Source organism: Lactuca virosa, chromosome 6 (genome assembly GCF_052849685.1).
Source record: "Lactuca virosa cultivar CGN04683 chromosome 6, Lactuca_virosa_CGN04683_v6, whole genome shotgun sequence".
Classification (NCBI taxonomy): Eukaryota; Viridiplantae; Streptophyta; class Magnoliopsida; order Asterales; family Asteraceae; genus Lactuca; species Lactuca virosa.
Window position 1 is genome coordinate 236,970,418 of NC_136431.1, and position 20,237 is coordinate 236,990,654.

Consider the following 20,237-nt stretch of genomic DNA (forward strand, 5'->3'; position numbering starts at 1 on the left):
AAAATTGTTTAGACACACATGTGTGCTATCTAAGGAAAGATGTACGAGTTGGAGAAGCATAGAAGCATCTCGTATCAGAAATCTGAACTTTGGTAAGAAAGTCAATAAGTATTGATTTGTAGAAGTCCAGCTGATTTCTGAGTACATGTCAAAGCTAGTGGGAGCATAAGTGTTATGCTCATAAGAATGTAATTATTATGCTAGTGGGAGCACAATTATTACGCTAACTGTTGCAAGTTAGCAATGTTAATTATAGAAAACAAAAGTTTCAATTTGCAAAGTTGGAGAGTTTGAAAAGTTGTTTTGCTATAATTAAGGGAGAGGAATTTATACTTCATTTTTCAATTCTAAAAGCTTAGATTGAGATTTTAATCAAATTTAGTCAAAATGTTAATTGCGTTCTCAAATTCGATTATGATTACGGAATCCCTCTTCATAGTTCCAATTGTGAGAACACAGCAAGTAGAAATATTATAGCAAAAGACTGATCAAGTATCATGTCTTTATGTAAGACATTATGAATCATGTCCCATATGCTTCAGGTATAGGATCGATTGCATATCATATAATATTCTCATGGTCGAATTTTTCCAAATGCCTAGGGCATTAAGAGGGAAAAAGGGACTAGAACAAGATATGACTACAGTGGTTAAGCAATTGCCGAGGACAATCTGAGGTTTACCAAAGATTGGTTGCTCATGGACAGTTGGAAGTATTTTTAAAATTTTTGGAAGGACCATATTGACATATTCTGAAAAGAGGTGACTCTTGTTCAGAAGTGATAGTCAAAATGGGAATATGGAAATGTTTCCATAAGTGGAAGTGATTCTTTAAATTTGTGTAAGATTAGAAAAAATAATGCAAGAAGGATGTTTAAAGGAATGTACTTTGAATGTGAGACTTTGTTTCCATGGAATTGCTCTCCATTGGAATACTTTGTAATGTCTGTTGCCAAGTCTCTGTGACTTGTGTGCATAGTCATTACAAGAGGATCATTTCATATAAGTTTAGAATCTAACAGATTTCAGTAAATGGCAAGAATTTGGTATTCTTACATTTATCATAAGGATTTGGAATTGTGAAATGAGTATCATTGAAATGTTGTCAATTGATCTATTTCACAAAGAAAGGACCATAGGCAAACATTCTGTGCATGCTTTATGCATGGGTTAACTATTGTTTTAATTCAAGTATTAAGTTGATTATTCAAAACATTATACTATGAATGATGAGTAATCAATATGGTGATTAGATAAAAGGTGTTTTATTTACACTCAAAAGTTTTGGGGCCATATAGGATTAGTATTATTCTTGTGTTTCACTTTGCATGTTTTGACTTCCCGAATAACTAGGTTATTCAAACCATCCATAGTCGATAAATACTTTTGAAGTAGGTATTGAAGCTAGACTGACATGAATGGGTATGTATGATTTTCTAAGGAGTTAGGCATAGCACAAGTTTGCTGCAGTATTCATGAGTACTTCAGTAATAAGATTTGAGTATTGGATTCAACCGAAGCTCATTTGTATCACTTCATGGATTTTATCACAAGTGATCGTGAGACGATAATATCTTATATTCTTGAAACCAAGACATATGACTTGCAGTTTACAAGTCGGTTGCACATTGATAATATGAAAACGCACCGGTAACTCGGTATAAAACGTATTGTTGTGTGTGATTTGATGAGTAAATAGAGCAAGCATATGAGTCGAAGTTTATCTGTTCCTTTTACCCTAAGGGGATAAAAGCGATATTTGTGGGCCCCTTGATGATTTAGTGATGACAACCCTAAGTGCTTGGCCAAGCCTGGACTGATTTGATTTGTTCAATTAGTCGTTCGTCATAAATCGGAAATCGGGAAACAACACATTAACAGAGAGAATGATTATAATCCATGTCTAAATTCATACGATATTTGGAATGGAGGAGTATATGATCCCTTATCTAATTGACACGTCACTTGATTTGTTCAGAGTTCGACAACGGATTTTAAGAGCTATAATTGCTAGTCGGGTTTTGGAGTGGTACTTGCAATAATAGTTATTACACTTATCCAAGTGGGAGACTGTTGGATTTGGTGTCTAAGCCCATAACTATAATTGGTATGTATTTGACCCGAGAGTAGCATGATCCATTTCGAGTTGCCTTCATCAGGACAATTTGATAGGATGGATATTTGAGTAAGAAGTTATTTGTGATTTATTAATATATTATAAGTATAATATATTAATTGAGGAATCATATTAATAACTAGTATTGATCAAGAATTAATTTGGAATTAATTTAGTGATCAAAAGAGACTAATTAAATATATGGGGATTGATTTGGTAAATCAATGCTTCTTATAGTGTGGGCCAATTGTTGTTTAGGATGGGCTAAATCAATATGGTGGTCCGTGGATAGTCCATGGAGGTTTAACCCATGGAGCCTAAGTAATATGAAAGGTCATGGGCATTCGGTTTTGCATGGATGCAACCCTAGACCTTTCCACACTATAAAAGGATCCCCTTAGCACACAAAATCGTCACCCTAGTGTTATATGAGTTCATTGAGCCGATTTTGTTCTTCATAACTTCTCTCTCAATATTCTCCAATTGTTCATGATGTTTGTTACTTGTTTGAGGTGCAACACTTGAGGCTCTAAGCTCTTAAAAGGTCAATGTCTACAAGCTACAACAAGAGGTAATCTTCTAACTCATTTCTATGATGTTTATATCATTTTGTATGCTAGTTGTCGGCTTAAAGCTTTGGAAACAATATTACATGTATAATTAGAGAAAACATAGATCCAAAGCTTTTAGGGTTGTATGTGCACCATAGGATGTTGTAGTATACCAAAACCCAACAGTCTTCAAAGTAATGGGTCTCTAAAAAAGCTGAAGCTCTACCAACTGTTCGATGAGCTTCAAGGTCATGAATTAAATGTTGCACAAACCCTACAAGACTCACAGGAGGTCCTCTAGCTCTTGTTAGTTCCTACGATCCTCAGATTCTGAACCTCTCTATCTCGGACCCCTTCACAGCTGTTGTTCCATATATCCCACCTATTCAACCCTCACCACCGGCCTTAAATGTTCCTACAAACAACAACTATCAATTAAATGGTAACCTCGACCCTGAAGAAATGGACTCCGAACTCCGCTTCCAACAAGAGTTTGATTTGCTTTCCATTAGATACAATCATCCTTTTAACAAGCCATATCACAACTGTTTCCAGGCTCCTCACCAAAACAATCCTCAACCATTCAAAAAACCTTCATAAAACCCACCAGCTTACAAACCTAACCTTCCAACACCAAATTACACCTCAGAATCTTTACAGTCTCCGAAGTCAGACAAACCCAAGATTGTATGTAACAAATGTGGTCATGCAAATCACTTTGCGAAATACTTCTTAGTAGAAGTCACAAAAAAACCCAAGATTAAGGACTCTACTTATTATGCACGTCGAGCTCAAGAAATGACAGATAGTGAAAAGGCTTTGTTACCACTTTATCAAGAGAAGTAGAAGGGTATTGGTCTTCTAGAGATGATGATGACGTGAGTACTGGGAGAAACATGTGCTTTATGGTTAGACAGACAATTGAATGTGATGAAGGCTACTGGTCATCTGGATCAAAGGGAGACTATGAAGATGCCGAACCAAACTACTACTACATGGCTACTAACTATCCATCTCACAGAAGCATCGTTCAACAGGTAAAATTTATGATTACTGATAATGTAGCGCCATATTCCTCATTAGTAATTTCAAAAATGATTTTGTTAATTTATAAGAATAATCGTATGATTAGGGATTTATATTCTAAAGAATTATATCGATGAATACTCAAAGAAAATATGTCTGATAAATTGGAGGTGGTTAAATAATAAATAAAGAAAATAAAACAAAATAATAATAATAATAATAATAATAATAATAATAATAATAATAATAATAATGTAAATTTATTAATTAAATAAGTGGATAATTCAAGATAATATAAAACCATTGAGAGTAATAGCATTCAAGAATCAATAATAAGAAGTATTAAGGGATTAGGGGCTAAAAGTGTCAAAACCGGAACTTCTTTTGTCAAGGATTTCGTTTAGGAGGTAGAAACTGTCATTATGGGATAGTGAGGGTTAAAAATAAAAAATTCGCATCATACACCTTTGTTTTGCGACGGGAACAACTTTGGGCTCTATTCTTGGGGCCGACTTCATTTAAGGATCAAACTTAGAGGAGCTAAATCCTAGTTTCATCCATCCTTTGGTGCGTGTACCGTTTTGGCGGCCAAAAAGTACAGTTTCTTCGGTTTTTTGAAGGAGAGCTGCCGGAGGGAGGAAAACCAACGTGAAGGAGGAGCGTCGGGAAGAGAGGCAAGCTATCCATCACCCATTCTATTTAGGTATCAACCCCATTCTCCATCCTTTTTCTTTTCTATTGAAAATCATGTCACCACCACCATGGTCGGCAGCCTAGGCTGCCGGTGTGCTTTTCTGTAGCCACAAACAACCGAAAGGTGGTTGTGGTTGGGTGGGTGTTCGTGTGTGAGGTGTATTACTGCATTTCCTTACCATTTTCTAAGTATTTGGAAGGTTTGGGGGTGGTTTGTTATCAAGACTACCGTGAATCCACCATAAGACCATCACCGGCCACTTCCTACTGCAGGTGACTGGCTCCACCTGCCACCATAGGCCACCATGAATGGGTGGCTGTGGGTTTTCCCTTTGTTGTAAATGAGTTTTAAGGCCATATGCCATGCACTTAAGTATTGTCCCCTTTGATGCCCTTTATAACATTCTATTTTCGTTTGTAGTGGTTGACCACAATTAACCACCACAACTCCACCATTAGACCACCATTTAATGATAAATCTGTGAAGGACTCGAATTTCCATCCATGTGGTATTTTAAGAGCTTAATGGGTTAAGTTGGTAACTTAACCCTAATGTGAGAAGAAAATGATATATTTTTGAAAATCCGTAACTTTGAGACCTTATTAAGCCAAGCATTAAGTCCTTTGGGAAAACTACATTAATACATTTTTTTAAACCAATATGTAATCAATTATGATGTCTAAAGTTATAAGGTTAAATCTTAACCATTAAGTCCTTAATAAAACACCAAAAGTGAATGAAAAGCTAAAATGACATGTTTTTCCAATTCTGCCCTTCAACTTCTAAAATCCGTTCAAGGCAATCCTTACATCTACAAATCATGAGACTTACTTTTCTTGAAAGCTTAGTATGTCTAGTTTGTTCAAACCTTGAATCACATTTCCAAATTTCAAACCCTTGAGGGGTAAAATGGTTAATTTTCTCAGAAGGGTCTATGCTGTTACAGATATCTTGTGATGTCTTCTAAAAATCATAGTAAATTCATCAGAACTTCAAATGCTAAAATTTCAAAGCCTGTAGTTAGATATGGAGGTCTAGTTTACTCCATATCAAGTTCTTGATTTAATTCGTAGTAGGATTGTACAGTTTATTAAAATAATACTGAGTGGTCAGGAAGGCTGCAGAAATTATACATCAACTTGTGATGTGCATAATTAATTCTTATAAACTCCGTTTCATGAAAATTCAGAGGTTATGGTTAGAGAATAATGTCTTGTTAACCATGAATTTTTCCTATGATTTAAATCTTAACCCTCCTGGATTAAAAGTTACCGAGTTTGCATGTGAGTCTAGAAAGGAACAGTTCAAGATGGTTAACTTGTAAAATTTGTATAAAATCAACCGAAAATCGTTAGGATGAGATTCTTATATTCCCGAAAAGCTAAAAGAGAGAACTATATGAATACAGTTTTATCAGAACCTAACTATGGATTTAAAGTTATGAATTCACGTCCCAAACAGAACACTAAAACCAAAAAAAATTAAAGTAATGCAAAGGAGAGTATTTTATAGTATAGTAATGAAGCACAAGTTAAATAAGTGTTATAATTATTGTGTAGATGTTCAAAAGAAGGAAGTTTACGTGACTATTTCAATTAGAGTATTTCAAGTTATCAAGAGAGGTGAGTTACACTAACTCTCTTATTATGTAGGCATTACTTGTTTCATGTTTTGTTCACGGATACCCTAATCCAGTAGAGTGAACAAGGTAAGGCAGAATGTGGTTTGACCTCTAGTGAGGCAAACTGCACTCTTATCTCTTATTCCCTATTTAGGGGGATGGGGGGGTAGTTCCTAGAAGGGGGAACAATGTTATGGTTGGTACCAACAATATGTGCTAGGAATGTTTATGTTATGTTATGTTTTATGTGATATATGTTATGTGTAAGTAAGTGATCTACATAATGGTAGACTAATGTGTATGCCTCACTAAGCGTTATGCTTACCCGTTGTTATTTAACATTTTTCAGGTTCATCAGGTTTTAATAAAGAAAGGAGACCCGTGTGACTGCAGGCGACATTCTCTCGAAGACTAATATAAAAAAATGCTATGTATTTAAAGCTGGAATGTTTTTGCTTCCGCTAATGTTTTCTTTCAAATAATATTTTATAAGTATGGTTGGAAGTTTTTGATAACCTTAATTGTAGTTTTTAAAGGGTAACGACTGGTTTTATTTTATGAGGATTTAATATTATATTTTAAATATAAAAAAATTGGGTCGTTACAAGTTGGTATCAGAGCATGGTTTGAGGGATTTAGACATGCACTTGTGTGTTCAAACTCAAACCAAGGCTCAAAAATTTTCAAAAAAGTTTCAAAATAAGAATTTAAAAAGTCAAAATTTTTAAAAGTTAATGTTCGAAAAAGAAAAGAGATTGTGAAGCGTGCAGTCATCCGGAGCTCAATGGGTAGTTAGCCATTTACTCACAAAAGTATTATGTAAAACTATTGAGACATATGTAACGTTATATGCTAGAAAGTGTTAAGATATATGTAATGTATATATTCTAGAATTTCTTTCTAGAATTCTTATGCGTTTGTGATGCATATGTGCCTATGATGTTTATGTTTATATGCTTATGTGTTTATATGTTTTATATGTGCCTATGTGAAGTATGTGTTTTAGTAGTACTCTGTTGACCCTTATAGGTATCCTATATCTTTAAAGCTATGATTGTATACATCAAGGATCATGTAGGTTTAGAGGATTGATTTGGCTTTACTTCCTGTTCCTTGTTTGGTTGTGGTTTTAGGGTAGAATCAACTTCTCAAAGACTTACATTGGTTCGAGGGTATGCATCGTCATGCATCCATGATATACGTTTCCTATAAATGAAAACTTGAGACAATATAAATTGATAAAGTAGGAATGTATACTCATGATGAGCAAGAATAATAAAGCAATAAATAAGTTGTTAAGTATTGGACCCATCATGTAGATAGGGAAGTTCGTGTGAACTCTCAGAACAAGTATTCGTCAGTGTGAAAGGTAGTAGGGGCCCATATTATCTGAAGCACATGACTGATATTTGAGTCGGGAAGAATCACGAAAAAGCCTGAAGGACTGATGAGTTGATGTAAAAATAAATGTATGAATGGTCCAAATAATAAAAGTAAATGTATAAATGATCCAAAAAAAATAAAGGTAAATGTATGAATGATTCAAGTAATAAAAGCAAATGTATGAATGATCCAAGAATAAAAGTAAATGTATAAATGATGTAAGTATCAAAAGTAAACATATAGAAGATCAAAGTATTAATGTTATAATGCCCATTCATCACGTCTTAAAAGAATAATGAATACTTGAGGAAGACCATCAATCGGATTTGGGGGCTTTGATTCACCCAATCTTAGGGAACTAGCTATGAGTAAGGTTCGTGAAGCTATATAAGCGATGTTTCAGGAGCTGTTTGCACAGCTCAAAGCTGAGATGGAAGAATTAGACGATGAGAAAAACGGTTGCTGCTATGTAGAATGGTAGAAGACCGAGTCGAGGATAAGCTGGTGGATGAAGTTATTAAGGCCTCCTAACATGCAATCCACCTCTTTTTCACGAGAAGAAAGATTCGTGAGTAACAAGTAGATGAATAGCTGATATTGAGGGTGCCTTTCACATCAGTTTCTTTCATGCTAAGGCAAAGATATTTATACATATGAGCTTGTTGCAAGATGGAGCGAGAGGGATTGGTGGGGACTGATGAAGAAGTCTCGTACCGATGAAGAAATGGTAGCCATAACCTAGGAAGAACTCAATTTTTTTTCAAGGAGCACTTACCATTGGCAGAGATCAACAAAATAACAAAGAAGTTTCCTGGTGAAGAAGCATACTACAGAACTGGTGAATGATATCACCAATAAATGTCTTGAAAAGCACTCTTTTACTAAAATGTTATGGCTACTGAGGATATGAAGATGCTTCATTACGTGAATGTTCTAAGGGTTGATATGTAACACCCATAAAATTCAAGCCAATTTAAAACATTTTAATCCATTCAAAAACCATTAAGTTATTACAACTTGTTTTCAAAATAGTTTAAACATCAGAGTATCCCCATAAGCAAATCACAAAATCATGAAATATGAGGAGCGGTACGATCACCTGATGTACCTGAAACAATAAACTAAAAACCGTAAGCTCGAAAGCTTAGTGAGTTCCCCCAAAATACATGTACACACATAACCATACACATACAGCAATGAACATCATATTATGGGTCCAATCAACCGTCAGGTTGGAATACCCCAGGCCCTCAACCGTCGGGTTGGAATGCCAACATACTACGAGTCCAATCATCCTCGGGATGGAATACTCTAGACCCACAACCATCGGGTTGGAATGCCCACACACCTATACATACAATAACTACTATGGGTCCAATCATCCCTCGGGATGGAATACCCCAGGCCCTCAACCATCAGGTTAGAATGCCCACCTACTATGAGTCCAATCATCCTATCGGGATGGAATACTCCTGGCCCTCAACCATCGGGTTGGAATGCCCACCTATATGAGTCCAATCATCCTACCGGGATGGAATAATCCTGGCCCTCAACCATCGGGTTGGAATGCCCACCTACTATGAGTCCAATCATCCTACCGGGATGGAATACTCCTGGCCCTCAACCATCGGGTTGGAATGCCCACATACTAGCAAACATGTGCACCTATCAAATAACCATATAACAGTCTACAAGACAACATACTAGGGCCCTATCATCCTACCAGGATGGAATACCATCTACTACTGCTCAACATGTGCACATATAACAGGTAATCTTCTACCAGCATATAGACAGTCAGACCAACTACAGGTCACTAAGCATAGCCACATCCAATCTACCAGAATACCGATCTAACATAACATACCATCATATAGCCATCCTATCTACCAGGATGCCAACTAACATATCACAACAGTAACTATCTCAAATAACAAATCAAAGGGTCGGCCTTGGTACCTTAGACCCTTGGGTATAGTGAGGATAACTCACCTTGCAACTGCCGAACCGAACCACGAAAGCACAATCCCGAAGCACTGCCCCAAACTCCAACGCCTATAGCCATCAATGATCCATTGACATAAATATCCAAATTACCATAATACCCTTGAAGGTCAAAGTGGTCAAAGTCAAAGTCCTGGCCAAAGTCAACCTTCCTGATTGACCCTACTCGCCGAGTCAACCTGCTGACTCGCCGAGTTCCTAAACTCAGAAAACTCTCATATCACGACTCGACTCGCCGAGTCACCCCATGACTCGTCGAGTTCAACAATCTCTGAGTCCTATCATGTCCAACTCACTGAGTCACCACTCAACTCACTGATCTGAGTCTTAACTAGAAGAGGTTGGGGTTTTGCGTTCTGACTCGCTGAGTCCAAGAACAGACTCGCCGAGTCCACGACAATCTTCAACAGACTCGCCGAGTTGTTCCTCCAACTCGTCGAGTCCATGCTTATCTTCAACAGACTCGCCGAGTCCAAGAACAGACTCGCCGAGTCTCTTCAGTCCTTTATTCATACAGAGGCTTTTCGAGTCATGCAGGGGCTCCAAACTGTAGATCCACTCTTCTAGGGCATGACTCTCACGTAAAGTTGCAAACTTTGCGTGGAAACAAAGAGCTATAGGCCCAAATCAATCTAGGGCTAAGGTTTAAGACAAGGATGCTTCACCAACAAACCAAGGGCTGATACTTTGTGAGTTTCTGGACCAAGACAAGTCTAGATCTGAAGTAGCAACCTCAGATCTAGACCCCTAACCCGAAATAGATCCTTAACATGCCAAAATGGCCCCAAATCTCATTCTTGAATAGATATAAATGGAATAGAGTCAAGGTAACAGCTTGTTACCTCCAAAATGTGCCCAAGCTGAAGTAGATTCTGGATCTACACCAATCCCTTGATGCTAGCCTCTTAATCTTCAAGCTCCCTTCTCAAAATTCCTCCTCCAAAGCTCAAATCTCTTTAACAATGGAAGCTTACACGATTTTAGGGTTTACTGACTCTCAAGGGCAATAAGGAGGTTGAAGGGAGGACATATGGTCCTTTAAATAGGGTGCAACCCTTAAGATTAGGGTTTTGTCTTTTCAGCACCAACTCGTCAAGTCCAGCTGCCGACTCGGCGAGTTGGTCACTTAACTTGCGACCAAAACCCGCTCGGACTCGACGAGTAAGTATACCTACTCGTCGAGTACCTTCTTCAATTTACAATTAAATCCTTCAATCATACTTCTAAATTTTGGGTTGTTACATGATATCAGAGAGTCATTTCCATTGCAAGGTGTAAGGCTCTCAATAAGACGATGAAGGTAACCTACGTTAGGGAAGGCTCGGTATAGAGTCAAGGTCGGGATTGGTGATTGTCGAGGAGTTTGATGTTGGTTACTTGAGTATTTGTAGACGGCATACGGCTACCTAGGTTCCTGTTAGATCATGGGAAATAAAGATAAATTCAGAGAATTGGTGACCTGGTTGATCAATTATGGGGGTGGGGGGCTAGTTCTACAAACTTTATGTTTGATCAAGTTACCTTCGACCAGATGAAGGATATAGAGGGAGATGTACACAAGTCAATGTTCAAGATCAAATTTGGACACTATTAGCTCGTTGTAATTGTTGGGTTTTAAGCATTCTAACAATCCTATGGTGTACATGCAACCCTATAAACCTTGGATCTATGTTTTCTCTATTATACATGCAAATATTATATATTCCAAGGTTTCATCCTAACTAGCATATTATGAAGCACCTATACTACAAACTTCTAGTTAGATGACATACCTTTTGATGTAGCTTGATGTCTTCAAGCTTTAAGAGCTTAGCCCCAATAGTGTGGAAGCCTTAAGTGGAATCACAAATCACCAAAACACCTTGGAAAACCTTTAGAGAATATGGATACTTGGCTCACACTATGAAATCAGTTATTGCCCTCTTTAGTGTATCCACACTAGCCTCTAGCATAATTTCATGAACCATAAGACCCTTTATATAGTGTGGAGGATTAGGGTTAAACCCTAATACCCATGACCTTTCATTTCCTAGGATCCATGGGTTAAAGCTCCATAGACTATCCATGAAGACTTAGCCCAACCTAAATGAACTTGGCCCACTACACATATATATATCTAAGAGTCCATATTTAATTAGTTCCTTTTGATCACTTAATTAATTATAAATTAATTCTTGATCAATACTAATTAAATAATATGATTATATTAATATATTAGAACTTATAATATATTAATATAAATCATAAATATACTATTCTTAAAACACCATCCATATAAATTGTGTCGGTGAAGTGCAACCCAAATGGAGCATGCCGGGTCGGGTCAAGTACATACCAGATATAGTTATGGAATTAGACATTAATCCAACAGTCTCCCACTTGGATAAGTCTAAAACTATTATTGAGTATGACTTCAAAAACCAACAGGCAATCGTAGCTCTTAAAGCCGTTGTCGAACTCTGATCTTGTCAATGAACTCTGACCTTTGTCAATGACTTGTCCATTAGATAAGGGATCATATATTCCTCCATTCTAGATATCATATGGACTGAGACATGGATTATAATCATTCTCTCTGTCCATTTGTTGTTTCCCGATTTTCGATTTATGATGACTGACTGATTGAACAAATCAAATCAGTCCTGGCTTGGCCAAGCACTCACATGTGTCATCGCTAAATCATCGAGGGGCCCACATATATCGCTTTTATCCCGAAGGTAAAAGGAATGGATAAACTTCGACTCATATGGCTTGTTCTACTACTTTTTGAATCATACACAAAGGCACGTTTTATAACATCGAGTTACCAATGCGTTTTCGTGCAATCAATGTATAACCAACTCATAGTAACAACTCATATCTCTAGGTTTGAAGAATATAAGATATTATCGTCTCATGATCACTCGTGACAAAATCCATGAAGTGATTCAAATGAGCGCGGGTTGAATCCAATACTCAGAACTTATGAGCACTCATGAGTGTTGTAGCACCACTTTGTCCACCAACTTGGACCTCTACAAACCAACCCATGACAGTCTTGATTCATATCTACTTCCAACATATGACCGACTGTGGATGGTTTGAATAACTTAATCATTCAAGAAGAGTGACTTAGTTATTCTGGAAGTCAAAACATGCAAAGTGAAACACAAGAATATATGAATCAAATATGGTATCAAACCCTATGAATATAAATAAACACTTTTATTTATCACCATACTGATTACTCATTATTCATTGTTTCGGTTTTATCAACTTTATACTTGAATTAAAAACACTAGTTGTCCCATGCTCCAAGCATGTACACTATGTTTTTCTTAAACAATAGCTTTGCCATACACCAAGTATGCACTCTATGTTTGTCTATGATCCTTACTTTGTGAAATAAACCAATTGAACATAATTTTAATGATTCTAATTTCACACTCCCAAATCCTTATCGAAAAATGTGAGAATTTCAAATTCCTATCATTTATCGAAATCTGTTTAGATTTTTAACTTATATGCACTGACCCTCCTGTAATGAATATGTACAAAGTCACAAAGACTTGTCAACAGTCATTATAAGGTATTCCAATGGAGATCAACTCCATGGAAACTAAGTCTCATATTCAAAGTACCTTGGTTTGGACATGCTTCTTGCATTAAGTTTTCTAATCTTACACAGATAACTTCCACCTATGGAGACAACTCCATATTCTCATTTTGACTATCACTTCTGAATAAGAGATGCCTCTTTTCAGAATATGTCAATATGGTCCTTTCAAAATTAGCACTATACTTCCAACTGTCCCTGAGCAACCAATCTTTGGTAAACCTCAGATTGTCCTCGACAATTGCTTAATCATTTTAGTCATATCCAATTCTAGACCTTTTCCCTTCTTAATGCCTCTGGGAATTTGGAAAAATTTAGAAATGACAAATATTATAGCACATGCAATCGATCCTGTACCCAAAGCAAATGGTATACGATTCATGATGTCTCACATAAAGACATGATTCTAGACCAGTCTTTTGCTACAATATTTTTATTTGCCATGTTTTCAAAATTTGACTATGAAGAGGGATGTCGTAATCATAATCGAATTTTGAGAACGCAATATATAGAATTTCCTTAAGTTGAACCAATCCAACATGAAATTCATATATATATTCATGACTAAGGATGATTAAGGTCTCAATCTAAGCCTTTAGAATTGAAATGAAGTATATCCTCTCCGTTAATTATAGCAAAACTACTTTTTCAATCCCTGCAGCCTCACGAATTGAAACTTTTGTTTTCTATAATTAACATTGCTAACTTGCAACACTAACAATAATTATCATGCTCCCACTAACATGATGATTATTAGCATAACACTTATGCTCCCACTAGCTTTGACATGTACTCAGAAATCAACTGGACTTCTAGAAATCAATACTTTATTGACTTTCTTACCAAAGTTCAGATATCTGATACGAGATGCTTTGATAAAACTTTATCAAAATCATACACCTTTCCTTAGAGAGCATGCATGTGTGTCTAAACAATTTCAGAACTATGAAAAGGGATGCCGTAATCATAGTCTTAATTGTTTAGACCTTTTGCCATCTGCTTCAAATCTACTTGGTGGAAGTGTTTCCTCACCATCATTTTCATGACTCGGAGAGAAACCTTATGACCCTTAGATGTTATGGTGTATGTGTTCTTATCCATGTGAATCGTCAAAACCATAGTCACAAGACAAGGATAATGACCAATCAAAACTCATATGGACCGAACTTATGCAATCTTAACTTCTTGCCACCTAGCAATACAGGGCCTGCCATTGCTTCCAAGTTGTTATGCAACCAATTGAGAACTTTCAGAACTCCTATGCAAAGCCAACTTTAACTGGAATGGGCACAGAATATGTCAACACGATAGGTTATAAACCTCAAGTCGTGTGCTAGTGAAGAACCTCAAGTTTTATTCTTGATTAGTTCTTGAAATTCTTTTTAGGATCTTTAAGACTCCCACTATCCTCTTGACATATAAGGCTATCTTGCCAAATATTCAAGAGATAGTGCGGATTCTTTATCAAGACAAACACTTCACACAATTGGCCTTAGTTGGTCTTTGTTTTATCCAAAACATCACAACTTACCAATTTCAAATGTACAAGAGTAGGACACTTTTACTCTTACATTTAACAAGTGTTTTAAACCTTTCTTAAAGATATGTCACTCAAGTTACAATCTTGGAGTATGAATCTAAGAATTATTTTGGAACGAAGTATGACTCATCTTCCTGATCTAACCATTTCAACAATTCATGACTCCTCTTCTTAGTCATAATAATGCACTAAGATGACCTTTAGAGGACTAATTGTGATATGATTTCTAAATCATTAAGATGATCACAAACATGATACTAAAGTACTCTCCCATCTTTTCAGATTTGAGAAACTTTTATCTTTCTGCCTAAGTTGATTCTTCCCATTCGTTCTGCCATACATTGAGACTTTTCCAATGTTTCAGAATTATATTTAAACTTGTAAGTATAACCATATTCACTAAACTTTAGTAAATCAAATAGTCTTAACAAGCTTTGTGGTGGACATGACCAGTGCACAAGAATGTGTACTCGACCCCTTTAGTCCTTCACTTGACTCACACATCCATGTGGACAAGTAATTAGTCTTGATTTTCCAATGCTTGAAAGTTCTCATTCATCATACTATTCAACTTGCATGATTCCAAGTTTCGGTCCAATTGAAACTTGGGTGATGAGGAACTTTCCTGATTTGGTAAATTTAGACACTACCACAAATGAAAGAATCAAATCCATTTTCCAATATTGCTGTCAGTGGAATCATATAAGCAACAATTTTCCACAAATACCATTGTAAGGATACTTCAAATAAATAAAATTAAACAATTTTCTTTTATTTTAAAACTTTGCGGAAAAACTTATCCTTACAATCCACATGGAAAATTGTTGTTATCTATTCCTTAGCAATATATCATAATTTCTTAAGCAACTGCTCAAAATTCTGATGCGATCGAAATCCACCTTCGCGATCAGAATCAGCATATACTTCCTTTAAGATTTCTCTCTATTCTTTGATTCTTAAAACATCAACATGTGACCCAGTCACATCATGTAATGAGGATCTCAGAATAGAACTTAACAGAGTTAGATAATGGGCTCTACCTGATGTAGAGTCAAACTTATTGACTTTAACATCCTTAGGTAAATTTGGCAGCTTTGCAATCAACGCCCCTTCCTTTGGCAAAATAAACATATGGACCCTTTGGTAATGGGACTATCTCAGACTTAGCCTTTCTCTTTACCATTTGGTCAACCGGGTTGACTATGGTCAATCCCTTTCCATTAGGAAGAGAATGCTTTTTCTGGATTTCCAGTGTCACCATTGTCACTGTCCATAAAGTTTTTTTGGGAAGTTGATCTTCTAATCAAATTTGCTTTACTATCGTTCCAAATCATTATTGATTCAGTAGCACCAAGCAAATAGATATGATTATTAAGGTTCATGTCATAGTCTGTTTCATAGTAGTCCCAAAGGAACTCACTATGTGACTTAGAAAGTGATTGAACATCTAACTTTCTCAAGACTTTGACACCCAACTCTCCCGGCTTGTCAATATGTGACTTCATCTCTAAGATGTGATCACACATAGACCTTGCTTGCCATTAGGGCTTGATTGACCTTGAACTTGTGGGTTAGGGAGAATAATTGGAGGAGGTAGAGGAAGAGAAGTATGACTTCCATTAGCCAAACTCGGGAAGTCATATTCATTAGGAAAGCTTGGTTTGGGAAGATCATTGTTGTCTAAACCAGACATCAACAATGGGAGAAATTCATGTAAAGTTGATTTAAGTCCTTAATATAACACTCAATATGATATATTAAGGCTAGGACCCAACAAACTATTTTATAACTTGGAAGAGGGATGCCGTAATCCAAGCTATAAAATATTTGAAGGTAGGTGAATGACGATTCACCAATTTCCACCAAGATAAAGGAAATGTATTATTAGGTTTTAATTGGTTTTGAAACTCCAAGATTCTTTTGAGATTCATTGAACTTTTCAATGGCATGTTTCAATCTCGAGTGTGCCCTTCAGGTTTTGTGACTGGGATGCCGAGGATCACAAAACAAGGTGTGAAGTAACCATGCAAATATACGTGGTACCCTTAATATTTACCCCTCAATCGATGTGCCGGTTAACCACACACGCTCCAACGATACTATGATAAACATTAAGTTACCCTTTGCCTACCTTGTTAAGTCCAGGTTAGTGTGCCGGTTAACCACACACGCTCCACTAACAGCTTAAACAAAGTGCAAAGTGTAATTTCATGGATTAGCACCTTATTCACATTTTCCTAAGTAACTAAGATTGGGAATTTATAAAAGGTTTAGTTACTTAGTATTTATCATTAATACTTTTAATGAAGGGAGAATTATAGTCCTTGTCCTACCTGTTCGGCTAACGACCCTCCACCAGTCAAGGAAGCGGTGGGTGAGAGTGGACACCCATTAAACTGCCATTTTATAGGCAGTAACCTTATACCCCCCTTATAGACCCGCTTCGTGAATGAGGTCTACTAATGGTAAGACGACTTGCTCTTATACATATAATATATTAAACTTTTAATATTATAATAGTATAAGGGTGCATTTTAGACATTTAAAATACTTGGTGGTTTAATCTATTAATTAAACTATACTTTTAATTTAATTAAATTTAAACCATGTCATTATGGAATTATTAATTCTCTTTTAATTAAACACTTTAATTATCTATTAATAAAGTCCATAAGAGTTAATTGAATTATTCAATAAAAACATCATAATTCCAATTATTAAATTCAAAATTAAAACCATTTAATTAATTGTTTAAGTTATGAACCCAAGAGTTTTAGAATTCAATTCTTTTTTTTATCATAAAAAAACTTTTTCTAAATTCCAAAACTTGAGGGCAAGTTTTGTAACTCTTGAAAACTTTTAGATTCCATAACTTATGGAGTTAAATACTTGTTTTATGATGAAACTTTTCATGTTCCATAACTTAAGACAAGTTATGGAATTCTTTAAAACATTAAGACTAAGTTTTGTAACTCCATAAAAAACTTTGAATCAATTTTTTTAAAACCTTTTCATATCCTTAACTTATGGAGGTTTCAAAAAACTCTTTCGATCAAACTTTTAAAACTAATAAAATAATCATATCATTTTATCTTTTACTAAATTTGACCTAATTCAACTCATATAGCAAATGATTCAAATTTTACAAATAATTAGTTTTTCAAAAAAACAAGTAATTATCTTAAAATTTGACAAACGTCATGTTTTTTTCCTTTTTTTTCCAACATTGAAAATAAAACATTTGCATCAATATAACAGAAAACAACCCATGGCTCTGATACCACTGTTGGGTTTTGAGCATTCTAACACTCCTATGGTGTACATGCAACCCTATAAACCTTGGATCTATGTTTTCTCTATTATACATGCAAATATTAAATATTCCAAGGTTTCATCCTAACTAGCATATTATGAAGCACCTATACTACAAAGTTCTAGTTAGATGACATACCTTTTGATGTAGCTTGATATCTTCAAGCTTTAAGAGCTTAGCCCCAATAGTGTGGAAGCCTCAAGTGGAATAACAAATCACCAAAACACCTTGGAAAACCTTTAGAGAATATAATATGAAATCGGTTATTGCCCTCTTTAGTGTATCCACACTAGCCACTAGCATAATTTCATGAACCATAAGACCCTTTATATAGTGTGGAGGATTATGGTTAAACCCTAATACCCATGACCTTTCATTTCCTAGGATCCATGGGTTAAAGCTCCATGGACTATCCATGAAGACTTAGCCCAACCTAAATGAACTTGGCCCACTACACATATATATATCTAAGAGTCAATATTTAATTAGTTCCTTTTGATCACTTAATTAATTATAAATTAATTATTGATCAATACTAATTAAATAATATGATTATATATTAATATATTAGAACTTATAATATATTAATATAAATCATAAATATACTATTCTCAAAAGACTATCCATATAAATTGTGTCGGTGAAGTGCAACCCAAATGGACCATGCTGGGTCGGGTCAAGTACGTACCAAATATAGTTATGGACTTAGACATTAATCCAACAGTAATACCATTCAGACTTGGACACTATTAGTACACCAACAACATTCATAAATATGATGAACCATGTGAGCAACATGAAGGACTAGTATGTATAATGAGAAGAGTATGAATGTTATCTGTGAGAAGTATAGAGGATGCTATGGAGGAAGAAGTCAAATTCTATAATTTACAGAGTGCGTTCTAATAGCATAATGGGAACCCATGAAAAGTAGATTCAATGATGAAGAGGATTTCCCCGAAAGCATCCACAAATTACAAACAATTTTCTTTGGCCTAGTTGGGTACTAATAGAGAATTTACCTAGGTTCGTTCTAAGATAAAAAGATTTGTAAGGTAGTTTTAAGAGAGGGGTGCATTTTCTTGAAGAAGTTTAAAATTTGGGAAAAGGTCATGATGATGATCTTTTTGCATGTTACTGTCTGAATATTCATAGGAATTTATAGCATAGCCCAAGAACCTGACCGAGTTTTATAAGCTTTTCGAAGGAACATTAATCTAGTTGATGAACAAAAAAATAGCTTCAACAGTACAGAGAAAGAAATTAAGAGATGTTACAACCTTGACACTTCTTGAAAGGAGCGATGGCAGGACCAAATGCTATGATCGACTCATCATGGGCTAGGTTGTGTGTGGATGTAATAAGAAGGGAAGTTTTTATGCCTGAAGCCAGATGAGACCACATGGGGTTAGTTTTCTGATTTGTAGCTTAGAATTGGCAGTCATTTACTCTAAAGGATTTGAAGGCACTGTCTGAAGGAGTTAGAAAGTACAATAAATGCTTAGTGCAAGAGTCTTAGATACCTCATGGACTACCATAACCTAATTTTGAGGCGACGAATATTGCCAGAGATGAATAAATATAATGACTAAGAGATACCTTGCCACCTAGACAAATCTAACATCATAGCATATGCTATGATTTGGAGCAAAGTTATGCACCATTTCTAATTTTGTACACGATGATGAAGGTGTTTCATATTACTCATTGATAAGTTCGGGAAGGCTTAATATCAGGATGCAAAGGGTAAAACCAAGATAAGGAGGCGATCAAGGGATATATTTCCAATCTTATTAGAGATAACCTAGAATTATTGACTAGTTGCAACCATATGTAAATTCGCTTCGCCATTGGGACTAGATAAATCCTTTTAAATAAAGTTCTAAGGTTGGAAAATTTTGATTTACTCATGTTCTATCACAATGCAAAGATGAGAAGGAAGGTTAGTGTTGTCTGAGAATAAAGAAAAACATGGATAGATGTGTGGAGGAATGTCTAATAATGTCAGGGGTTTAGCGTCATAAACTCCTTGGTGGACAACAGTTGATATGAACGTTTATTTTGGTTAAGGACTTATAGCCAGGGACGTAATCATAAAGGTTACCTTGAAGCCTTAAGTAAAAAGATGCACTACTAGTAAAGTATGTGAAGTGATCGGTAATACTTGATTCCTGACAATGTGAGAGAGGTTGTCTCAGGAAGGCTAGCAGACAGTTATGTCGGGGAAGGTGGTACTCAGGCACAAGGTGCAAACTTATAGTTTCTCCAGTCAAATGCTCGGTTAATGTGATGATTTTAGAAGAATTTCAATGGTGATCAGGGTGTAAGGTGTTGGTTCAAGTAGTATATTGCTTTTAGACAGATGGAAGATGTAACACCCGATTTAGGTATTGGC